Raw genomic sequence first — 23,796 nt, 5'->3', positions numbered from 1 at the left:
CTTATTTATTGCATTAAGTACATTACGAAACCGGAAAAAAAATTCAAAGTGTGGTGAAATTGAAAAAAAAAAACGCATTTCTTTTATTTGGGGGAACTGAGTTTTTACGCCATTCGCCCTGGGGTAAAACTGACTTGTGCATGTTCCTCAAGTCGTTATGATTAAAACGATATATAACATGTATAACTTATATTGTATCTGATGGCCTGTAAAAAATTCAAACCATTGTTAACAAATATACGTTCCTTAAAATCACTCCATTCCCAGGCTTATAGCGCTTTTATCCTTTGGTCTATGGGGCTGTGTCAGGTGTCATTTTTTGCGCCATTATGTGTTCTTTCTATCGGTACCTTGATTGCGCATATACGACTTTTTGATCGCTTTTTATTACATTTTTTCTGGATTTGATGCAACCAAAAATGCGCAATTTTGCACTTTGGGATTTTTTTGCGCTGACGACGTTTACCGTGCGAGATCAGGAATGTGATTAATTAATAGTTCGGGCGATTACGCACGCGGCGATACCAAACATGTTTATTTATTTGTTTACTTTTATTTAAAACCTGGGAAAAGGGGGGTGATACAGACTTTTATTGGGGGAGGGGGATTTTTACTATAAACACTTTTTTTTTTTACACTTATACTAGAAGTCCCCCAGGGGGGCTTCTAGTATAAGTATACTGATCTCTCATTGAGATCTCTGCAGCATAGATATGCTGCAGAGATCAATGAGATAGGCACTCATTTACTTCCGGCTGCTGCAGTCGGAAGTAATTGAGTGCCGAGTCGGGGACGGCGCCATCTTGGACGAGTCCCCGGCCGGCTTCAGTAACGGAGATCGCTCCTCCGGTACAACGTCCCGGAGGAGCGATCTCCCCCACTAGACACCAGGGAAAGGTTGCCTCCGGTAATCGGAGGCAGCTGTGAACTTTGACAGCTGCCTCCGATTAGCTAATTAGCGGGCACGGCGATCAGACGCTACACGCGGCCCCGCTTTGAAGTGCTAATGAGGACATATGACGTACCGGTACGTCATATGTCCTTAAGAGGTTAAAGTGTCACTGTCATGAAATTATTATTTTTTTTTTGCAGAAATCAATAGTCCAGGTGATTTATGAAACTTTGTAATTGGTCTATTACCTGAAAAATGCATTTTTATCATGAAAAAGCAGTTTGAAGCTCTCCCCCCTGTCTTCATTGTTCTCCTATGGAGAGAGCTAAATAAAAGACCAAAACAGGACAACAAAGAGTTAATCTACAAATATCTCACCCTTTATCTCCTCTGACAGTCACCACTGACCTCTCTGAGCTCTGATTACAGCTGTCACCCAGCTCCGTGCCTGTAATCCTCTGTTATCTGCTTTCTGCTGTCGGCTAACTCCCTCCTTCCTCCTCCCCCCTTCCTTCTCCCTAGAACAGACTGGGTACGTCTGATGCAACAAGTCACAATTTCCTGATTTTTTGCAGTGGATGGAAAAGAGGAAGGGGGGGGGGGTGGAAAAAGGCTTTTTAAATGCAGATAATGGAATATTTGGCTAATAAACCCATTTAAAGTTTCTTAAAATCGCCTGGACTATTGATTTCTGCAAAGAAAAAAAAAAAAATATGACAGTGACTCTTTAAGGGGTTAAAATGGCTCTATTATGACCCTAATAACACTTTTATTTTTTGGTCTTTGGGACTATTTAAGGGGTCAGTTTTCGTGCCATGATCTGTACTTTTTTCGGTACCTTGTTTTTGTATATGCAACTTTTTGATTATAGAGGGCGGTTTTACAGATAGCCTGTAATAGATGGATCCTTACTGATCCACTGGTTACAATGATCACCGACACTGGACCGCTGCCTATTGCCAGCTACAGGGGATTCTTAGCAGTCATGGACAGCTGATCTCCTGGTTCCTGTACACTGTCATTTACAACAGTGAGCTCTGGGAACCGATCAGTAACTTTATCTAGAATGCTTTGGTCACATGGCCTCTGCATCTACTGAATATAGGTAATGCTGTACCTCCAGTGTAGGGATGCACGATGCACCGAAATATCGATACTACTATCGATATTTCGGGCTAAAAAACGGTTCGGTACCAGGATTTCCTGGTATCGATAATTTATGTTAAAGCTGCACTATTAGGCAACTAGGGAGGCACGATGCACCGAAATATCGATACTACTATCGATATTTCGGGCAAAAAAACGGTTCGATACCAGGATTTCCTGGTATCGAAACTTTGTTAATTAGCATTATAGCGCAGTTTAACAAAGTATAGAGCAGAGAACACGGCCGGCGGCTATGAGCGCCGGCCGTGTTCTCTGTGTGCCGCCCCCTGCTCCCACCTGTCACTTCCTCCGCTCTCTCTCTCCCTCCGTTCCCGGCGGCGCCAATTTCAAATAGCCGGCACATAGCAATTGCTAGTGCCGGCTGTGTAACTGTGTAGATGCCGCTGTCACACTGACAGCGGCATTAACCCCTCCTGAGCCGCTCCATATGCTGCAGGGGTCGGCTACTGTGTGTAGCAGACCCCCGCTGCCGGTGTCTCTCTGATAATAGGGTCCGGCTCAGCCAGACTCTGTTATCAGAGAGATGATTTATGTGGCATGTGGAGCTGCACGGAGGAGAGCGGGACGTCCGGGAGAGGAGGACAGAGAAGGCTGGAGGTGAGGAAGCTGAAGACGGAGAGCAGGGGTCGGGGAGAGGAGGACGGAGGAGAAGGCTGGAGGTGAGGAGGCTGAAGAGGGAGAGCGGGCGGTCCGGGAGAGAGGAGGACGGAGGAGAAGGGAGGGGAGGTGAAGAGGCTGAAGAGGGAGAGCGGGTGGTCCGGGAGAGAGGAGGACAGAGGAGAAGGGAGAGGAGGTGAGGAGGCTGAAGAGGGAGAGCGGGTGTCGGGGAGAGGAGGACGGAGGAGATGCGGCCACTCCATCCGACTGCACTGTGAGGTGGGGGCCGCAGGACTGTGAGGAGGAGCGGCCAGGGCCTTCAGATAACTCCCGGGCAGACATCAGTGGGGAATGACCAGGAGGTCGGCCGTGCTCTGATGGGGCAGTGGGGCTGTAACCTGCAGATTACCCTGCCGCCCAGATCCTGGTCACCAAGCCCTGGAAGCACGAAATGTGCAACTACAACCTTCATCATCCCAATAGCTGAACTGTGTGTGTTACATGACTACAGCCCTCATCATCCCAATAGCTGAAGTTTGTGTTACATGACTACAGCCCCCACCATCCTCCTGGTAGCTGAAGTGTGTTTTACATGACTACAGCCCCCACCATCCCCTTGCTAGCTGGTGTGTGTTACATGACTACAGCCCCCACCATCCCCTTGATAGCTGGTGTGTGTTACATGACTACAGCCCCCACCATCCTCCTGGTAGCTGAAGTGTGTTTTACATGACTACAGCCCCCACCATCCCCTTGCTAGCTGGTGTGTGTTACATGACTACAGCCCCCACCATCCCCTTGATAGCTGGTGTGTGTTACATGACTACAGCCCCCACCATCCTCCTGGTAGCTGAAGTGTTTGTTACATGACTACAGCCCCCACCATCCCCTGGTAGCTGAAGTGTGTTACATGACTACAGCCCCCACCATCCTCCTGGTAGCTGAAGTGTGTTACATGACTACAGCCCCCACCATCCCCTTGATAGCTGGTGTGTGTTACATGACTACAGCCCCCACCATCCTCCTGGTAGCTGAAGTGTGTGTTACACGACTACAGCCCCCACCATCCCCTGGTAGCTGAAGTGTGTTACATGACTACAGCCCCCACCATCCTCCTGGTAGCTGAAGTGTGTTACATGACTACAGCCCCCACCATCCCCTTGATAGCTGGTGTGTGTTACATGACTACAACTCCCATCATCCCCAGCTAGCTAGTGTTTCAATTTCTATTCTTGTGAGGTTTTTTTATGTAATTTATTCAGTATCGAATTGGTATCGAGCATTGAAAAAAAAAAAAAGTTGGTATTGGTATCGAACTCAAAATTCTGGTATTGTGACAACACTATAGGCAACTCAACATAAAGTATAACGCAGAGAACACGGCCGGCGGCTAGCTGAGCGCCGGCCGTGTTCTCTATGTGCCTCTCACTGCCCCTGCAGTCTCCTCCTCTGTTCTCTCTCCTTCGGCTCCCGGCGGCGCCAATTTTAAATAGCTGGCACTTTGCGTTCGCTAGTGCCGGCTATGTAACTGTGTAGATGCCGCTGTCACACTGACAACGGCACCTGAGCCCTCCTAAGCCCGCTCCATATGCAGCAGGGGTCGGCTACTGTGTGTAGCAGACCCCCGCTGAAATGATTTATGCAGAGGAGCCGGAGCTGCACGGAGGTCTCAGCGGCTGGAGAGGGAGAGAGGAGGAAGGAGAAGGCTGGAGAGGGAGAGCGGGAGGTCCGAGAGAGAGGACACATGTGAGGATCCAGCCGGCTGGCAGGTGGGGGAGGTGTAGGGGCTGTGAGGTGCCGACATCAGCATAAGTATGTATATAGCAGAGCCGAGTGAGCAGTGTATAGCAGAGCCGAGTGAGCAGTGTATAGCAGAGCAGAGTGAGCAGTGTATAGCGGAGCCGAGTGAGCAGTGTATAGCGGAGCCGAGTGAGCAGTGTATAGCGGAGCCGAGTGAGCAGTGTATAGCGGAGCCGAGTGAGCAGTGTATAGCGGAGCCGAGTGAGCAGTGTATAGCGGAGCCGAGTGAGCAGTGTATAGCGGAGCCGAGTGAGCAGTGTATAGCGGAGCCGAGTGAGCAGTGTATAGCGGAGCCGAGTGAGCAGTGTATAGCGGAGCCGAGTGAGCAGTGTATAGCGGAGCCGAGTGAGCAGTGTATAGCGGAGCCGAGTGAGCAGTGTATAGCGGAGCCGAGTGAGCAGTGTATAGCGGAGTTGTTTGAGTGATCGCTGTACTCTGTACACAGTTATGTAAAAAACGCAAACCTTTACTTTTAACGTAATAAAATTTAAAAAAGCTCCATAAATTGGTATCTCTGTAATAGTGCAGGCCTGAAGAGTATAGAAAACATTTCAGGTTTATTATATTCGCTGTCTAGGGAGTATTATATTTCTATTGTTGTGTTTTTTAAAAATATTTTAGTAAGTATCGAACTGGTATTGAGTATCGAAATAAAAATGTTAGCATCGGTATCGAACTTAAAATTCTGGTATCGTGACATCACTACTCCAGTGTCCTACACAGATTTACCTGTACATCAATGTGAGATTTCACTGCTCAGTGCGGGGCCTGGTCAGAACCACACATCTGTAACACATCACTAGAAATAAATGGCCTGTATTATGTTATCTGAGAGAGGCCTTACTCAGCTACATGTCAGTTTATGCTATCCTTCTCGTATGTTGGTAATAATTGATCCAAGTAGGATCTCGTAGCACTGACAAATTGTTTGAAGTACAAAATGATGTGATGCATTTTTGGTGCATAGGCTCCACTATGGCTCCATTTTGTGCAAAGCTTTGCAGAATATGATAGCAGCATATAAATAAAGCATAATAAATAAAACAGAAACACAAAGAAATAAATAACTGATAGCTTTTTACTGGATAGGCCATGATGAGTTGCAGTAGACAATAACCATATACACTCACAATGGTGCAGAATAACAGCATTGCCAAAAAAAAAATAATTTTTATACGGGTTTTATAAAAATAAAAAAAACTGTTTAATAGTTTATTTTTTTTAATTAAATCAATTATAATATGAATTAAAATGCATATTTGCTTCACAGTGTACATGTATTTAGTTTTATTTGCTCATTATAGAAGGCTAAAATGTGAGATCAACAATATTCTGTTATTACTGGAAAAGAAAGCAGGAAAATCAGCTGACAGAAAATCACATCAGGAAATGACACAGGAGAGGACGACATTAACAGGCCACATACTTTGAACTTTATTGTTGGTTACGTCTTTCTGACACTCACTTGTACAGGGTTGATAACAAAATGAAAGAAATTAGAGATTGCCCTATCTGCTGTTCTATAAATACAAATCACATAGCCAAGACCTGTCACATTGTCACTATCAATCAGATGTGATATTCCATAACCATGTGCAGTCACATGGAAACAGACAACCTAAAATATTTGCAAGGAATACTGGCATTTGACAACAAAATATGTCTTATGCTATGTAATATAAGGTATTCTCTTTCATGCATTAAAGAGGTATTCTGGCAAATAAGAATTTTTTACATTTCTTTCAGAAAGTTACATACATTTGTCATATAATTTTCTTAAAGAGAAACTATCAGCAGGTTAGAAGTATCTAACCTGCTGATATCTCCCTATAGCACACAGGGTGCTTAGGATGTAGGTAAGTATCTTCATCCACAGCGCTGTTTCTGTGATATTAGGAAATACACAGAAATACGGCCGAGAATAAAGGTAAAAAACTTAGGTCCTGCGTGCAATAGGGAGATATCAGAAGGCTAAATACTAAATAAAGTTTCCCTTTAAAGAGAATCTGTCACTAGGTTTATGTTGCCTTAAATAAGGGCAGCCTAAACTAGTGACAGAAATTCTGAACAGAGCAGTGTATTACTTACATCTTTCTGTTCAGCTGTTCTCCTAATATGCAAAAGAATGGAATTGGTGCGGCACCACTCTTCCCACCCTTCAGTTGCTGATTGACAGTTAACTGCCTATACACAGCATGTATAGATAACTGCCAATCAGCAGCTGGTGGGCGGACTGCTGGGCTCATGCACATAATGAAGAGGACTATTTATTTCCATTTTATTCAGAAGGACATTTCTGATGTACAGTAAGTGATACATCATTCCGTTCAGTTTCTCTGTCACTTCTTCATGCCACCCTTAGATGGGACAGAATAAACCTCCTGACAGAGTCTCTTTAGGAAAATATATTTTTAAAAACATTGGGGGAAATTTATCAAAGGGTGTAAAATTTAGACTGGTGCAAACTACCCACAGCAATCAATCAAAGCTCAGCTTTAGGCAGTGCTGAAAGGAAAGCTGAGCTGTGATTGGTTGCAGTGGGCAGTTTGCAGAAGTCTAAATTTTATACCCTTTGATAAATCTCCCCCATTGACTTGAAGCAATAAAGGGTGACATGGCCTCTCTGCTGCCACCAGTGGCTGTGCTGGGAACTGCACGGCTGCACAAGCCCTAGTCCCAACACTGCTACTACTACAATACTTCTGCATGTAGCATTGGTGATACTAAGCCTCCCCCTAATTTAGCAGTAGAAAAGTTGAGAAGCAGCATGTGTAAGTAGCGCTGCTGCCACAGCACAATGACAGAGTGAGCGGGGATAACCGTCAGTTGCTGTTCACTGCGCTACAATGTGCTGCACCTGTAGTGCTACCAGTCACAAGCTGCTTCCAAAGTTTTAATACTGGAATAACTATTTAAGGATGGGTTCACACTGCGGAATTCTCGGGGATAAACTCCGCGGAATTCCGCCGGCTGTACACGCTCACGGATGCGCACCTTTCCGCCGGCTCCATAGACACCATTCTATGGGCCGGCTGATTCCGCATTCCGCCGAAAGAAGTGACATGTCACTTCTTTCGGCGGAATGCGGAATCAGCTGGACCATAGAATGGTGTCTATGGAGCCAGCGGAAAGTAGCGCGGCCGTGCGCACGTACAGCCGACGGAATTCCGCTGAATTTATCCAAGAGAATTCCTCAGTGTGTATCCGCCCTAACACCAGAAAACAAATGGAGTAATCACTGGTCTGAATTTTATCAATGTGCAAAGGGTAATTGTATTTACGGCTAGATGTATGAAAGCTTATAATTAGCAGTCACATGACTTCCATCAATCACCAAAACAGTGAAAATAATTACACTTAGGCATACATTTAAAGTCTGGCTAAGCATGGTAACTCTGTTTTTCCCTACTTTTTTCCTTCTATAATACATAAAAAGGTATTGGACAATCTGTAGAGTTGTAAACATTGCTAAATTGTCACCACGTTCTTGACATTGATCTATCCAGCGGCACTCTGTCCTATAACAGGACAATTAACAGGCACAATGATTAGCAGACAGCTATGGTCAGATATCAAAAAGGTGAAACAAACATCTATAGAAGTTATTGCCAACAATAACTATTTTTAAGCCGAATAAAAATACTCTGTCAGTCTACTGTGTCATCGGACGAGTTGAAATCGGACTTGATGATGCGTTGATGACGAATAAAAATACTCTGTCAGTCTACTGTGTCATCGGCTGATCGTTCTCTCTATTTCACAGAGCGATAATTGGCCGAATCGGGCCGAATGGGGCCGATTATCGTAACTGTGGAATAGGGCCCTAAGGCTATGGAACAAGCGTGGAAATTTGAAAGTATGTTTGCAGGCCTTTGTGCCCATGATGATTATACCGTCTCAGCCAAATTTAACAGTAGACACTATGCATTCCAGTGGGTAGCATTCTTCAGACATACAACATCCAAAGACTATTCATCACTGAGTGTGTCCATTGCAACAGAATCAAGCGGCGGCACACTGTACAAGATCAGATAAAATGAAGTTCGGCATTGCATATGGTGATCTTCAGCTTGTGTGTAGCTGGTCAACAAAGAAGGTCAAAGAGGCTTTCCTGAGCTCCTGAAGTGCAGCAAGCTGTAGCACCTCCTTACTGCCCCCTCCCATACCCTGCTTGGGACTGTCAATCAAGCAGCGAGCGGGGAGAGAGGAAGCATTCCAGCTTGCAGCAGAGTTTTCACTCCTTTAGTGTAATAGGGCCTTAACTCTTTACTTGAACAGCAGATGGGCTACTGAGATGAAGTTGGATAACGTAGAGCAGTGCATCTCAATTCCAGTCCTCAGGCCTCACCAACAGGTCATGTTTTGAAGATTTCCTTAGGACTTCACAGGTGATATAATTATAAATATCAGGTATTATCACAGGTGATCTTTGTATGGGATATCCTCAAAACATGGCCTGTTGGTGAGGCCTGAGGACTGGAATTGAGAAGCACTGCTCTACATTATCAAACTTCATCTCAGTAGCCCATCTGCTGTTCAAGTAAATAGTTAAGGCCCCAATACACCAAACAATTATCGGCCGTACCCGGCCGATATTGGCCATTACAGCCGAGAATCATCTGGTGTAATAGAAGACAGCGATCAGCCAACATGAACTGAACTATGCCGGCTGATCATTGATTGTTGCTTTCGTTTGTCCTTCAACATGTTCACTCAGTGAAATATCGATCACCCGGGTAGACACCCAGCAGCCCCCCCCCCCCCAAGCTCTCACCCGTTCGCTGCCAACGCATGTAATAGCAGCTGCAGCATGCGGGGAACATGGAACAAATGATCACTGACAATGCTCGTTTGCTCCGCAACATCGCCCCATGTAATAAGGGCTTTACTGTTGCACCATTTTATTTTGTCTTCCTATTGCCAGATTTTTTTTTTCTGCACCTCCCAACAAGGGCATTCCTGCTGACATCTCAGACAACAGTATCGGGGAGTTCGCCCCGGGGGATTCACAAGGTCCACCCAATCGACCGTAATCAACATCAAACATCTAGGTGTGCTCACTGAGCAGGAAGTTAGTCGGTTAGAGATGGAGGGTGGTGATATAGATCAGGAGGCCCAAGTAAGTAGCTGGGTTAATGTAGTTAGAGGGACCAGTAAGGGATCCAAGAAAAGGAAGGCCACTTCTACTATATGCCCAAGCAAAATTGCCAAGTTAGGTGATGATGCAAGGGTGTCCGTGTCAGAAATGGCAGCTCTAGTGGAACCTGTTCTCCCTAACAGCCGGGGGAACAGTCCAACTAGTAGAGGGCGGGATGGTATTGTAGGTAGGCCTAGACAGTTAGTGGTTGTAGGGGATTCTATAATCAGGAAGACGGATAGAATAATTTGTCGCCAAGACTGCCTCAACCGAATGGTTTGCTGTCTCCCTGGTGCCAGGGTTCGGCATGCGGTGGAAAGGGTGGATAAATTACTTGGGGGGGGCTGGGGATGACCCAGCTGTCGTGGTCCATGTGGGAACCAATGACAGGATACAATGTAGGTGGAGGTCTATTAAAAATAATTTTAGAGAACTAGGTGCTAAGTTGAAGGGAAGGAGCTCCAAGGTGGTATTCTCTGGAATACTGCCTGTGCCATGCGCATTGCAGGAAAGACAGCGGGAGCTTAGGGAGTTAAATGCATGGCTCAAGTCGTGGTGTAGAGAAGAAGGGTTTGGGTTTTTAGAGCACTGGGCTGAATTTTCATTGGGGTACAAACTGTTTTCCGCAGAGAATCCTAGAAGGGGTTGAGAGTTTTTTAAACTAGGGATGTGGAGGGAGGACAATGTAGTGTGTAATATAGTGGCGGATAGGTTAGAGGGGGGACAGATCATTGAGGAGGGAGGAGAAGGGTCCTGTGGGGGGAGGATAAGAGCAGTGGATAGGGAGATCCATATGTTGCGGATGAACAGTGAGGATGATTGTAGCCACAGCACAGTAATAAATCCTATTTCTTATAATGAAGCGGTTAAACTCGATGGTACTATAAAGTGTATGGTAACTAATGCCAGAAGTCTAGCCAGCAAGATGGGGGAGCTAGAGGCCTTGGTTCAGGAGGAGTCCATTGATGTGGTTGGTGTGACTGAGACATGGTTGGACTCCTCACATGACTGGGCTGTCAATATTCAGGGATTTGCGTTGTTCAGAAGGGACCGGGTGGACAGAAGGGGAGGAGGAGTATGTCTGTATGTCAGAAATGATATTAAAGTGATTGTAAAAAATGCAATAGTGGGCGATGACTGTGATGATGTGGAAGCATTGTGGGTAGAACTACAGAAGGAGGTAAAGAGTGAAAAAATTATTCTTGGTGTAATCTATAGACCCCCCCAACATTACTGAGGAGGTAGATGGCCAGTTGAATAGACAAATAGAGCGGGCTGCCCGGGAGGGAAGAGTAGTGGTAATGGGGGACCTCAACTACCCAGATATAGATTGGAGTCACTGTTCAGCTAAAACCACAAAGGGGAGGGAATTTCTTAGCCTCCTGCAGGATAATTTTCTGGGCCAGTTTGTGGAGGAGCCAACTAGAAGTGATGCCTTGTTGGATCTAGTCAGTGTCGGACTGGGTACCTTGGGCCCACCAGGGAAACTGATTCTAGGGGCCCACCCTACATACAAAGACACAACCAGCGCCAAACCTTTAACATTAGTACAGCGACTTTGCATAAACCCGTGTATGTTACCAACGATGCATGCACATTGCCAGTCACATATGCAATCGTTTAGTGGCACCATATGCAAACAGCATAGAATGTTTAGAATGTTTTTTTTTTTTTTAAAGGGAATTTCTCGTCTGCAGAAATTCAGTTCACTGCTGTGTGCTGCATGTTAGCAGGTGAGAACACCCCTTTAAAGAGGATGTACCACCAGGTACATCCTCTTGAATTTAACACACCGATAGAACGGCGCCGTCCTGAACCGCGGCCCGGTTCCTGTGTATGGCGCCATTCTATCCAGCGGTACCAGGCCGTGCTGAAGCACTGGAGGTCAACCGGCCCGCCCCCAGTGGGTGGGAATTCCCTGCCCTCTATGAAGAGGCTCCAAATCAAATCATCCGCTGCAGATCCAGTGTGTGTTAAGGCACCCTTAGAACATTTTTGTCATGTGAACAGGAGGACCTAATGCACAAAAAGCATGACATCATATATACACCCACCCCACACACACACACATATATATATACGCACACACATCACACATGTGTATAACATACAGTGCATGCCATTATATACATTAGTGATGTCACGAAACCAGATTTTTGAGTTTAATACCAATACCAACTTTTTTATTTTGATACTTGATACCATTTCGGTACTTAGCATATAACCCCCATAATAATTCAATATAATGCTGCCCCCCCCCCCCCCCCCCCCCCCCGACTGCAGATATAATGCTCCCCAATTTTAAGACTGTTCAAAATTGCTGTATTCTGATTGCCATAACTTTTTTAATCTTTCAACCTGTAGGGCTGTCTGAGAGTTATTTTTGTGCACCATGGTCTGCAGCTTTTCGGTACCGTGTTTGCATGTACAGTGGTGCCTTGGATTACGAGCATAATTCGTTCCAGGACCGCGCTTGTATTCCAAATCCACTCTTTTATACCAAAGCAAATTTTCCCATAAGAAATCATAGAAATGCAGACAATTGGTTCCACATCCCTAAAATAATGATTTATTATTCTGAATAACATGTAAAACAGATGAAACAAACATTCAGAAACAGCAGAATATGTGATATGATAAGTTTCTGTACAGTAATGGAGAGGATGGGAAACACAAGGGCGGACAGAGACTACAGGGAGCATGATGGAATGAGCAGGGAGATGTGGGCATATACATGCAGCGCTCTCTGTCCGGGGAGAGAGGGGTTACAGCTATGGAGAGATCACCTCCACAGTCCTGTCCCCTGATGTAAGCCCCAGCCTGAGGTGGATCTGCTATGATTGGAAGGTGAGGGAGACTTCCTGGGTCAGAGTACAGTGCTGTAGACCCCACTATGCAGACCATGCCCCTCCCCCACTCCCCCTCCCACCCAGTACAGGGAGCTCTTACACCAAGTCACAATTTTGAAAAACTGTGAGCTCTTAAACCAAAACGCTCCTAAACCAAGTTACTCTTAAACCAAGGTACCACTGCATTACTTGTTTTTTTTTTGTTTTTTTTGCAAACACTGTATACCATGCGAGTTTAGGAAGGTGATAATTTAATAGTGCAATTACACATGCGATGATGCCTTTTTTTGTTTTTATTAAAGTAGTTAGAGTTAGTAGTAGTATGGCTCACACACACAGTATAGTATGTTGGGGGTAGCTGTAGTATGGCTCACACACACAGTATAGTATGTTGGGGGTAGCTGTAGTATGGCTGACACACAGTATAGTATGTTGGGGGTAGCAGTAGTATGGCTGACACACAGTATAGTATGTTGGGGGTAGCAGTAGTATGGCTGACACACACAGTATAGTATGTTGGGGGTAGCAGTAGTATGGCTGACACACACACACACAGTATAGTATGTTGGGGGTAGCAGTAGTATAGCTGACACACAGTATAGTATGTTGGGGGTAGCAGTAGTATGACGGTCACACAGTATAGTATGTTGGGGGTATCAGTAGTATAGCTTACACACACAGTATAGTATGTTGGGGGTATCAGTAGTATAGCTGACACACACACAGTATAGTATGTTGGGGGTAGTACTTGTAGTTGTATGGCTAACACATAGCACTAGCATTGTATATTGAGGATAGTAGTTGTATTGCTGACACATAGCTATACAACTACTATCCCCAATATGCTATACTAGTGCAATGTCAGCCATACAACTACTATCCCCAATATGCTATACTAGTGCTATGTCAGCCATACAACTACTATCCCCAATATACTATACTAGTGCTATGTCAGCCATACAACTACTATCCCCAATATGCTATACTAGTGCTGACACAGCTAAACAACTACATGCTGACACATAGCACTAGTATAGTATATTGAGGGTAGTAGTTGTATTGCTGACACATAGGACTAGTATAGTATATTGGGAAAAGTATTAGCTGTAGTGGAGAGAACCTTCACCTCCCAGTTCAGCCCTTACACATTTACACACCATCCTACATAATGTTGACATAACACACATATTTGCACACACATATTTGCACACTCACCCTTCATGAAGAGCAGGACAGGTGTGCAGGAGATGTATGTGGAGGGATCAGAGAGCTGCATGGTGTGTGCAGACAATCCCTGCTGCCCTCCCCTTCTGTCCCGACCGGAGAGCTGGATACTGGAGGCCTGTCTGCTCTGGGGGAGCTCCACATGCAGAGACATCACCCAGCAGGAGGCCTTCTGTTACAGGCCACCTGTCATAGCTGCTGCAGGGGGCCCTCTCCCCTCCGGCTGTGTCCCCACTGAGCAGCCAGAGAGGAGGAGGTGGGGGAGGGGCCGGGAGAGGAGAGAGACACCGCGCTCCACATTACACTGCTGCCTGTCACCATGGTCACTGCCCGGCCCATACACCTCATACATATACATATACAGAGGCAGTGACCAGGTGACAGGCCTCTGCAGCTGCAGGGAGAAATGTACGGCATATGGGGCCTTGAGCAAATAAACGGGAAGCCTCCTGTTAAGGGGCCCACCAATAGGGAGGAAGGGGGAGGGGCCCACCGGGGGTTTCCCCGGCTCCCCGGTGGCCCAGTCCGAGGCTGGATCTAGTTATTTCTAACAACGCTGAGCTGGATGGGGATGTCACTGTCCATGAACACCTGGGTAATAGTGACCACAATATAGTGACTTTTAGCTTAAAGTGTAGAAAAGAAAAACATGTTGGGAGGGCAAAAACTCAATTTTAAAAGGGCCAATTTTCCTGGGTTAAGGGCTGAACTTCAGGGCATAGACTGGGAGCGGCTGCTATCACATACTGATACAGCTAATAAATGGGAAATCTTCAAATCCACATTAAATAACTGTACTGCCAAATATATTCCTATGGGTAACAAATATAAACGGTTAAAATCAAATCCCACATGGCTTACAACCGAGGTTAGAAGGGCTATAAATGAGAAAAAAGGGGAATTCAAAAAATATAAATCAGAGGGGTCAGTTGTAGCATTTAAACATTACAAAGAAGTCAACAAAACCTGTAAAAATTTAATAAAAGCAGCAAAAATTCAAAATGAAAGGCAGGTAGCTATAGATAGCAAAAGAAACCCCCAAAAATTCTTCAAATATATTAATTAAAAAAAAACAAGGTCAGAGCATGTAGGACCCCTAAATAATGGTGAAGGGGAATTAATAACTGGGGATCAGGAAAAAGCTGAGTTACTTAATGGGTTCTTCAGCTCTGTATATACAAAAGAAGAGGATGGAGCTGTTGTGGGTAGGTCCAGTACTGAGGTGGGCGGGGTCAGTGCTGCTAACACATGTAATGTACTGAACTGGTTTACTATAGATATGGTCCAAGATAAATTAAACAAACTCAATGTAACCAAAGCTCCAGGGCCTGATGGATTACACCCCAGAGTTCTTAGGGAACTCAGTTCTGTAATTTCTCTACCCTTGTATGAAATATTCAGTGATTCTTTGCTAACTGGTATTGTGCCGAGGGACTTGCGTAAGGCAAATGTAGTGCCGATCTTCAAAAAGGGCTCTCGAACTTCCCCAGGTAACTATAGACCTGTAAGCTTAACGTCCATTGTGGGGAAACTATTTGAGGGGCTTATAAGGGACTACATCCAGGAATATGTAGTGGCTAATAGTATTATAGGTGATAACAAGCATGGTTTTACTAAGGACAGAAGCTGTCAAACCAACCTAATATGTTTCTATGAAGAGGGAAGTAGAAGCCTGGATGGCGGCGCGGCTGTGGATATCGTGTACCTGGATTTTGCAAAAGCGTTTGACACAGTTCCTCATGGACGTCTGATGGGAAAGTTAAAGTCTATCGGTTTGGAAAATTTAATGTGTAACTGGATTGAAAACTGGCTTAATAATCGTACCCAGAGAGTGGTGGTCAATGATTCCTACTCCAAATGGTCCCCGGTAATAAGTGGTGTACCCCAAGGGTCAGTACTGGGCCCTCTTCTGTTTAACTTGTTTATTAATGATATTGAGAATGGAATTAAACAGCAATGTTTCTATCTTTGCAGATGACACCAAGCTTTGTAGTACAGTAGAGTCTATGGAGGATGTGCAGATGTTACAGGATGACTTAGACACACTGAGTGTTTGGGCGTCCACTTGGTAAATGAGGTTCAATGTGGATAAATGTAAAGTTATGCACCTGGGTACTAATAACCCACATGCATCATATGTCCTGGGGGGGAGTTACTCTGGGAGAGTCGCTGAGGGAGAAGGATCTGGGTGTACTTGTAGATAATAGACTACAGAACAGTACACAATGTCAGTCAGCTGCTTCTAAGGCCAGCAGGATATTGTCATGCATTAAAACAGGCATGGACTCTCGGGACAGGGATATAATATTACCGCTTTATAAAGCTTTGGTGCGGCCTCATCTGGAGTATGCCGTCCAGTTTTGGAACCAGATTCATAAAAAAGGATGTTCTAGAGCTGGAGAGGGTACAAAGACGGGCAACTGGAGCATCTTAGTTATGAGGAGAGATTAAAACAATTAAATTTGTTTAGTCTGGAGAAGAGACGTTTAAGGGGAGATATGATTAACTTATTTAAATATATAAATGGCCCCTACAAGAAGAGGGCATTGCCTCCGCCTGGAGAAAAAAAAAAAGGTTCAATCTCCGGAGGCGACAAGCCTTCTTTACTATGAGAACTGTGAATCTGTGGAACAGTCTACCACAGGATCTGGTCACAGCAACAACAGTAGAGGGCTTCAAAACCAGCCTAGACAAGTTCTTAGAGCAGAATAATATAAATGCATATGTATAGAACCTATCACGGACAGGACAGGTGTCTTTTTTCAACCGTATTAACTATGTAACATAGATTTTGTTTTTTTCCCAGAGTTGGCACAGCAGAACCAAATAAAATGTGTTCTACTATAAGGCATAAATATATTCAAGCCAAAAGATAGTAATGGTAAGAAACTTAACTAGAGCCAAATCAACCCCTGCAGATGTATTAGTTCAGTAGGCCGACAGTTATCATATTTATGCTGAAAGGAGAGTTAGAACTGTACTGTACATAGAAATTATATCCGTAAAGCTAAGTACATTAAGAGTATGGATGAATGGGCAGGATAAGTACAGATTAAATTTCCCTTTACATCAAGAAAATCACCAAGGCCATATGCAGGTGCTTTAATAAATCATCCATGTTATTCTTTTAATATAAGAGGGACTTTCAAGTGCATTATACATCTGATTTATACTCAGCTGCTCGGATGCGACAAAATACAACTATAACTCATGAACAAACTCAAACATACAGTACAAATAAATAAACTTAGCTAGATCTCTGTGGGCAATTTCTGTCTTCTAGAAGGTGAACACATGACAACCTTCTAAAAATTATGTCTAAAAATTAAATTCTGCATGCTCTATTTTAAAGGATATCACCTATTATCTTAAAGGGGGTTTTCTGGAAAAATACACATTTTAACAGGTGCAAATCTGCCCTAAAAATGAAAAAAAGTATTAGGGAAGATTTATGCAACCATCTAAATGTAAACTGTCCTTGATGTCTCACAACGTAAAGTACGGCTGGAAGCCATACTTTACACTGTGAGCACAGCCTATTTTGTAAAAACGCTGTTCACCGTACAAAAAAGACCTGTAAATTATTTTGTGCGGCCACAGAGCATGGCTGGAGTGTATACAGTACGGCCGTACTGATGAACAACGGCCCTTTTTTTACTGCAAAAATACAGTGTGTGAACGTCGCCATAATCTGGATTTTCTGAAACTGATCTGCGATGTCTGAACATACCCCAGGGGTACATTCACACATACCTTATCCAAAGTGGCCCACAGCAAATTTGCTACCTACTTACTTCAATGGGTAGCAAAACTCTCAGCAAGCCTGCAGGTTTTACACTTCATAGGGAGGGTTCTGAAGCCATGCAGTGTAAAGAGTTAAGTGTTGATGAATGGCATCATAACTTACCTTCTTGGGCCCTGCAGGGAACAGTGGTGATTATCACACCACTGGTTATTTGTAGAGAAGCCCAGACATCCGTCATAATACTTACCTGTTTAAACGATTGGGGGGAGATTTATGAAAGTGTGTAAATATACACCTGGTGTAAAATTCCCCCAGCAGCCATTCACAGCTCACCTTTCAGCTCTGGTAATATATAAGCGGAGCTGTGATTGGTTGCTCTGGGCAGTTTACACCAGGTGTATATTTACACCCTTTCATACATTTCCTCAGTGTGACACTGCTTCTCTACGGGAGAGTGCTCCTCCGCTGCCGCCGCTCTCCGACATGTCACTTCTTTGAGTGGAGAGCCTTTCATAGACGGGCTATGACACACTGAGTCCGGCGAATTCCGCCTGTTTTACTTAGTCTGAACATACACTAACAGTTTCTGCTGAACATCTCCTAATATTTTAGACGGCCAAAGATGGGTCACTGATGTTTAAATAGAGATTAGTTTTGTATAAGAAATTGCCCTTTGTGAGTTGAAGAAGTAGTGAACCACAAAGCAGTGTAATGGAAGTCCTTTAAGGATTTCTGGGCTGGGCCATAAGCCACATGTTTTGGATCCCAAAAGATGCTAAGGGTATTTTGAGAAATTGCCCCTCAGTGTGAGAAACCTTGATAAGTAATATGATCAGGCTTGCTCTCTGGGTAACATCAATAATAAATAAGCTTCTTGCTCTACAACTTCCATATGTCACACTATCTGATTTAGTTATTACCTTGACTCCAGTAAATCTCCTCACAGATCTCCTCATAGGTTGTAGTTCCCTCTGTTAGTGATGTTAACACTACCACAGTAAGGGTATGCTCACACAAATCAGGCGGAACTGGAATAGCTCCGCCCATCTTCTAGATGTTTCTCCTAACTAGAGTAGTACACTAAGGAGGCAGTTGGTGGTGCTGTTACCTAACTACCTCATGTGGTGTGCGTATATGGAGGTGGTGACCCATCTCTACCATGGCTCCTTTCTATATTGCATAATAGAACAAATTGCACATTAGTAAATCTATACCACACATGGTTCAGTCTCTGCCCAACATGGGGAAACTTATAATCAGTATACTGCAATAGCCTTTCAGCACTTAGTAAGCACTCTGCTCTAATGCACTAGCAGCTGCACTTGCAAATGCTGTTGTAAAGTGAAGGTCCCATCTGAAATTCACAATGGCATGCACTAGCCATGGCTGAAAATTGTACCTGTCATTATAAGTTTCAAAATTTAAGTTATCAGGGAATGTGATATAATGCAATTTACATTTTTTTTAATCATACTTTAAAACAAAGTTATATCTAAAATCCTAGTCCAGTCAGCAAACACGAAGTCCAGGCCAGTACAGAGTGTCACAGCTCAATGTGTCCATCAATCAAATGACTGCCTTCTCTCTGTGAGCGCTCAGATGGCCTGGGAAAACGGGACTTCCTGTGTTTACTCTCTTTGGAAAGTCAGAACACAGAAAGTGCCGTGTTTCCCATGATAACTAGAAAAAATATATAATAAATAATAAATGTAAATTACACACTTGCTTTATTTCACATCTACTGTTGATTTAGATTTTGATAGTTATAACAGGTACACTTTAAATTAGAACCAAAGCTAGTGGTAATAGTATTAGGGCAGCTCTGAAGACCGCATAACTGTGAATGCAGCTCTGAACTCATAAGCAGTACACTGACATAATGACATGTGTTTGGAAATTCATATTTACAATACATTTTATGTAAATTACAGGTAAATCTATATAATTTCTGCTACACTGTGTGCTACAGGAATTTTAAGCCACATAATAGCTATTTACATACGGTCTTATCTGTCTAATATTTCCAAGCTTCACACTCCCTTTAATGTTGTACATCACTGACTACCTATACTAACAATTACACTGAGGCAAAGTCTATTTACATTCCCTACAACCTCATCAAATCTAAAATCAGATTTTTCATTTGGAAGACTAAAAGACGTTGTACAATAGTTATAGTGACTCAGCAAAGCAAAGATCATTGATATATTATTTAGACATTACTGGCTCAGTGCTAGCAGCATAGCTTCCCTCCATATAAAATATGTGCAGATTTATAGCTGGCTACTTGTGTTTGTTGTAATAATGTCATATAAAAGATAAACTTCTAAAAAGGACGATGCCCGTGCTCCACCAAGGTCTACAGCTGGTATGACTGGAAGGATAGCAACATTGTAGTAGGCAAACTATTTAACCAGTTATATTAAATGACAACCCTACCCCCTACTGATATTCTGTAAGAGTTCTAACATATTGGTAAATTACTATATCTTTCCAAATTTAACTCCTTACCAATAAAATGGTGGTGTGTAGTATGCATCTCCCTACAAACTGGTGTCCACTGCCTGTTAGGGGAAAAGACTAATAGTGCGTTTACACAGGCAGATTTATCTGACAGATTTTGGAAGCCAAAGCCAGGAATGGATTTGAAAAGAGGAGAAATCTCAGTCTTTCCTTTATGACCTGTTCCCGGTTCTGGCTTCAAAGATGTCAGATAAATCAGTCTGTGTAAACGCACCATAACGGTACTAATACACCAGCCCCTGCGCCTACCCCTTCCCCCTCAATGTCTCAAGGGAGAGGGGGTAGTGGCAAGGTCCTAGCAGATTTAGCTAAGAGGGGTGCGTCTCTTAGTAAATACAGGAGGGTGAATGGGGGGGGGGGGGGTTCTAATTTATGATCGGTCTTAAAGGGGAACTATCAACAGGTTAGACTAATCTAAACTGCTGATGGCCCCCTATTGCACCGGAGATGAGGAGGAGGAAGGTATCGATCTTACTTTACTACGAAGGTGCCATTCCACTGCAGTTAGTAGTTTGCTCCACAGTCCGGTAAGACCGTTGTGCACTGGGGCACCCATTAGGAGCAGGCCCCAGTCAGGAGCCTGCTCCCATATCACCAATCCAGCCCCGGCAGACGTGCCCCTCTCTGATTATAATCAGTGGGGCAGGCCAGTCAAGGGACGGGCTAGATCAGCACTATGGAGGCAAGCAGTGCTCCTAACTGTGCCTCAGTGCTCCTAATGGTCTTACTGGACTGCAGAGCAAACTACTAACTGCACCGAAACAGCGCCAAGGAGGAAAGTAAGAGACATACTTTCCTCCTCTGCATCTCCTGTGCAGTAAGGGTATGGGTGGTTTGTCCAGGGGAAATTCCAGAGTTCCTTTTATTTTTACATTGTTGCCCTGCTGTGACCTCCTCAGCTACTGTTTATTTTCTGTGAAAATAGCAATTTCTAAACACAGTGGGGAGATTTATCAAACATGGTGTAAAGTGAAACTGGCTCAGTTGCCCCTAGCAACCAATCAGATTCCACCTTTCATTCCTCACAGACTCTTTGGAAAATGAAAGGTTGAATCTGATTGGTTGCTAGGGGCAACTGAGCCAGTTTCACTTTACACCATGTTTGATAAATCTCCCCCAGTATATGAAAAATACTTCTCCCCATACATGCCATCTACAGTGCTGTTCCACAACGCATCTCCCAGCACAGTGCCAGTCTTGTTAGTCTAGTCTAAGCATTTCTTACATTCGCTTTGTATCTGGAAGGTCACATAATAAATTACAATTTTAGGGTAGCTTCACACGTACCGAATTCGCAGCGGATGTCAGGCAAAATCTGCTGCAATTCCTGGTAGTGTGAAGTTCAATGGGATTACATACCCGCAGCAGAATTTTCTTTCTGCTGCAAGTTTGTAACCCAGCCCCTTAAACCTCCCGCCACTCGCAGCATACATTACCTTCTCTGAGCCGCGGCTGCATGTGAGGCTCCCGGTTTCTGTCGGTCCCCATCAGCCAATCAGTGCATGGCAGCACTGATTGGCTGAGCAGGATCGGCGGGATCTGGGAGTCTCACATGCAGCCGCGGCACCGAGCAGGTAATGTATGCTGTGGGCTCCGGGCAGTTAAAGGGGCTGGGTTACAAACTCGCAGCGGGTATGTAACCTCATTGAACTTCACACTACCAGGATTTGCAGCGGATTTCACTGCAAACTCGCAGAGTGAAAACATTTGCGAATCCGGTACATGTGAAGCTACCCTTACCCTGTCTGAGTGACATTATAAATTGAAGTTGGCTGTTTTGTCTATCACAAGAGGCACTGTACAAAGATAAAAAAAATGATCAAAAGATATACTTTTAGATAAAGTGGTTTTGACGAATATGAGACCTGAGATTAAAGGGGTAGTGCGGTGTAAAACATTTTTTCACTAAATAAAACACATTACAACATTGTAATTAGTGTTATTCAAGTTAATGGCCCCCTTCCCCATGTTTACCCTCCCCAACCATGGACCCGGAAGTGTGATACAGTACACTCACGGAATCACTGTCGACCTCGGCCGCCATATTGGGACGATCACGTCATTTTCAGGAGGCCAGCCTGACTGCTCCAGCTCTCCATCATGCCGGCCCTCCTCCAGTGCGTCATCAGCTGCTCAGCCGCGATTGGCTGAGCATAACAGAAGACATCTGGGGCTTCTGTTATGCTCAGCCAATGGCGCCCAAGATGGCGTCGGGGGTCGACAGTGGTTCTGTGAGTATACTGTATGACATTTCCGGGTCTACGGTTGGGAGGGGGGGGAATTCACTTAAATAACACACATAACAATGTTGTATAACTTTGTAATGTGTGTTATTTAGTGGAAAAATATTTTACGCTGCACTACTGCTTTAATGCAGTAATGATATGTTTTAAGCATACACAGAGATGTAGGCCCCACTTTGCCCATAAAAAACAATCACAGCTCAGCTTTGATTTTACCAGGGCTTGTTAAGATATGAAAGCTAAGTTTCGATTGGCTGATGCCTTCTGCAAATTACACCAGCTTTTGTTTTACACAGATTGAAATCAGGGCCATAAACTTTTTCAAGACACCTCTGGAACCACATTCCTGTATTCCTTAGTTTAAAAAAAAATCCTTTAAGCATACTTGAGAGGTAGGAAATGTCTGTCCTACTGGTGGAAGAAAGTGCTACATAGCATGCAGAGAAAGCCGACCTTGCCTTACTGACGATCAATCATGGCATTACAGTATACACAGTGTAAGCAGAACAGTCTGTCTCCTGATGGGAAGTCAATACACAGCTAAAACAGAAAAGACCTGCTGACATAAGAACAAAGTAAATAAACAAAATAATTAAAGGCTCCCTACTTTGACCCAGGAGGAGATATTGTAGGTCCTGACCCCATGGTCACATTGCCTGAGTTCAAGGATTTTCAACATAAAGCACAAGTAATCCTAGATTAATTCAATGTGAATGTAAAAAAAAAAGAAAAAGAATGAATGAATAAATCTGAGGGGGATCCTCTTTTTTTTTTTACCATAATTTACCCAAGGAAATGGTGATTATTGTAAAATCAGCAGCGAAATGCGGGGTGTGGCGTGGAGGAGTCAGGGCAGTAATCCTGGGTGAGTCAAAATTATTGTTTACCTCTACACTTGTAATGGTGGGCCTGTGACTTCACAATAGTGCCCGGGTGTAGGATGGACACTCTGTCCCAGGATACCATATTAGATGGGATATGAGCAATATGAGAGCTGTGCAATATGTGGTAGCTGCTAGTGGGTAGTGCAATCCATAGATATTTTTTTGGAATACAGTTGTCATCTAACATATCTAAGTATTTGTTTACACTATATTGCTGCTATACACATTGTTATTAGTCTGCATAACAGTGTTGACTGCCTTTACAATAGATAGATTATTTTGAACTTTATTATCCCATCCATTGTACTAATCATGTGTTTTCAGATATAATCATGTGTCCTGACTTCTCCCGTTTTTTAAAATTGTATATTTGTGTTTATGTATTTTATGGGATTTCGGGTTGTTGTACATTAATAAAGTATTCATTGTATTCAATTATTGTTTTGAATATTTTTGGGGGGTTACTGTAGGTATATTTATTAAATTTAGACCCTGATTTGGAGGTGTAAATTTATTCATGATTGATGTTCTTATATAGGTTATATATGCAGATGCGATGCTTCATACATGCCCCTTTAGACAAAAATGCCCCATGCAGATAGGCAAGTCCTTGAAACCAAGCATGCCCTCTATGATCATGATTTGCCCCTTGTAGCCAGGTATGCCCCTCTGCATATAATACTGCCCAAAAGTAACATAAAATACATAGGAGCAGATTTATTAACTGTGCTCCTG

General features: G+C 43.9%; 1 protein-coding gene across 3 annotated transcripts in view; it reads right to left on the bottom strand.

The window, feature by feature from the left end:
- OSBPL10 (oxysterol binding protein like 10) overlaps positions 1-23,796 on the bottom strand; it is a 302,765-nt gene that overhangs the window by 244,129 nt on the left and 34,840 nt on the right. Inside the window, exon 1 of one of the 3 annotated variants that reach the window (XM_069958633.1) lies at positions 13,658-14,026. The exons of the other annotated variants lie outside the window; for them this stretch is intronic. The gene's annotated coding sequence lies outside the window, so the exon portion shown is untranslated. Of the gene's footprint in view, positions 1-13,657; positions 14,027-23,796 lie in introns of those variants that run through there. 3 annotated transcript variants of the gene reach the window in all.

The sequence above is a fragment of the Dendropsophus ebraccatus genome, chromosome 2 (assembly GCF_027789765.1).
Source record: "Dendropsophus ebraccatus isolate aDenEbr1 chromosome 2, aDenEbr1.pat, whole genome shotgun sequence".
In the NCBI taxonomy this organism is placed as follows: Eukaryota; Metazoa; Chordata; class Amphibia; order Anura; family Hylidae; genus Dendropsophus; species Dendropsophus ebraccatus.
The sequence above is the reverse complement of the archived record's forward strand: the minus strand, read 5'-3'. Positions and strand labels throughout refer to the sequence as shown.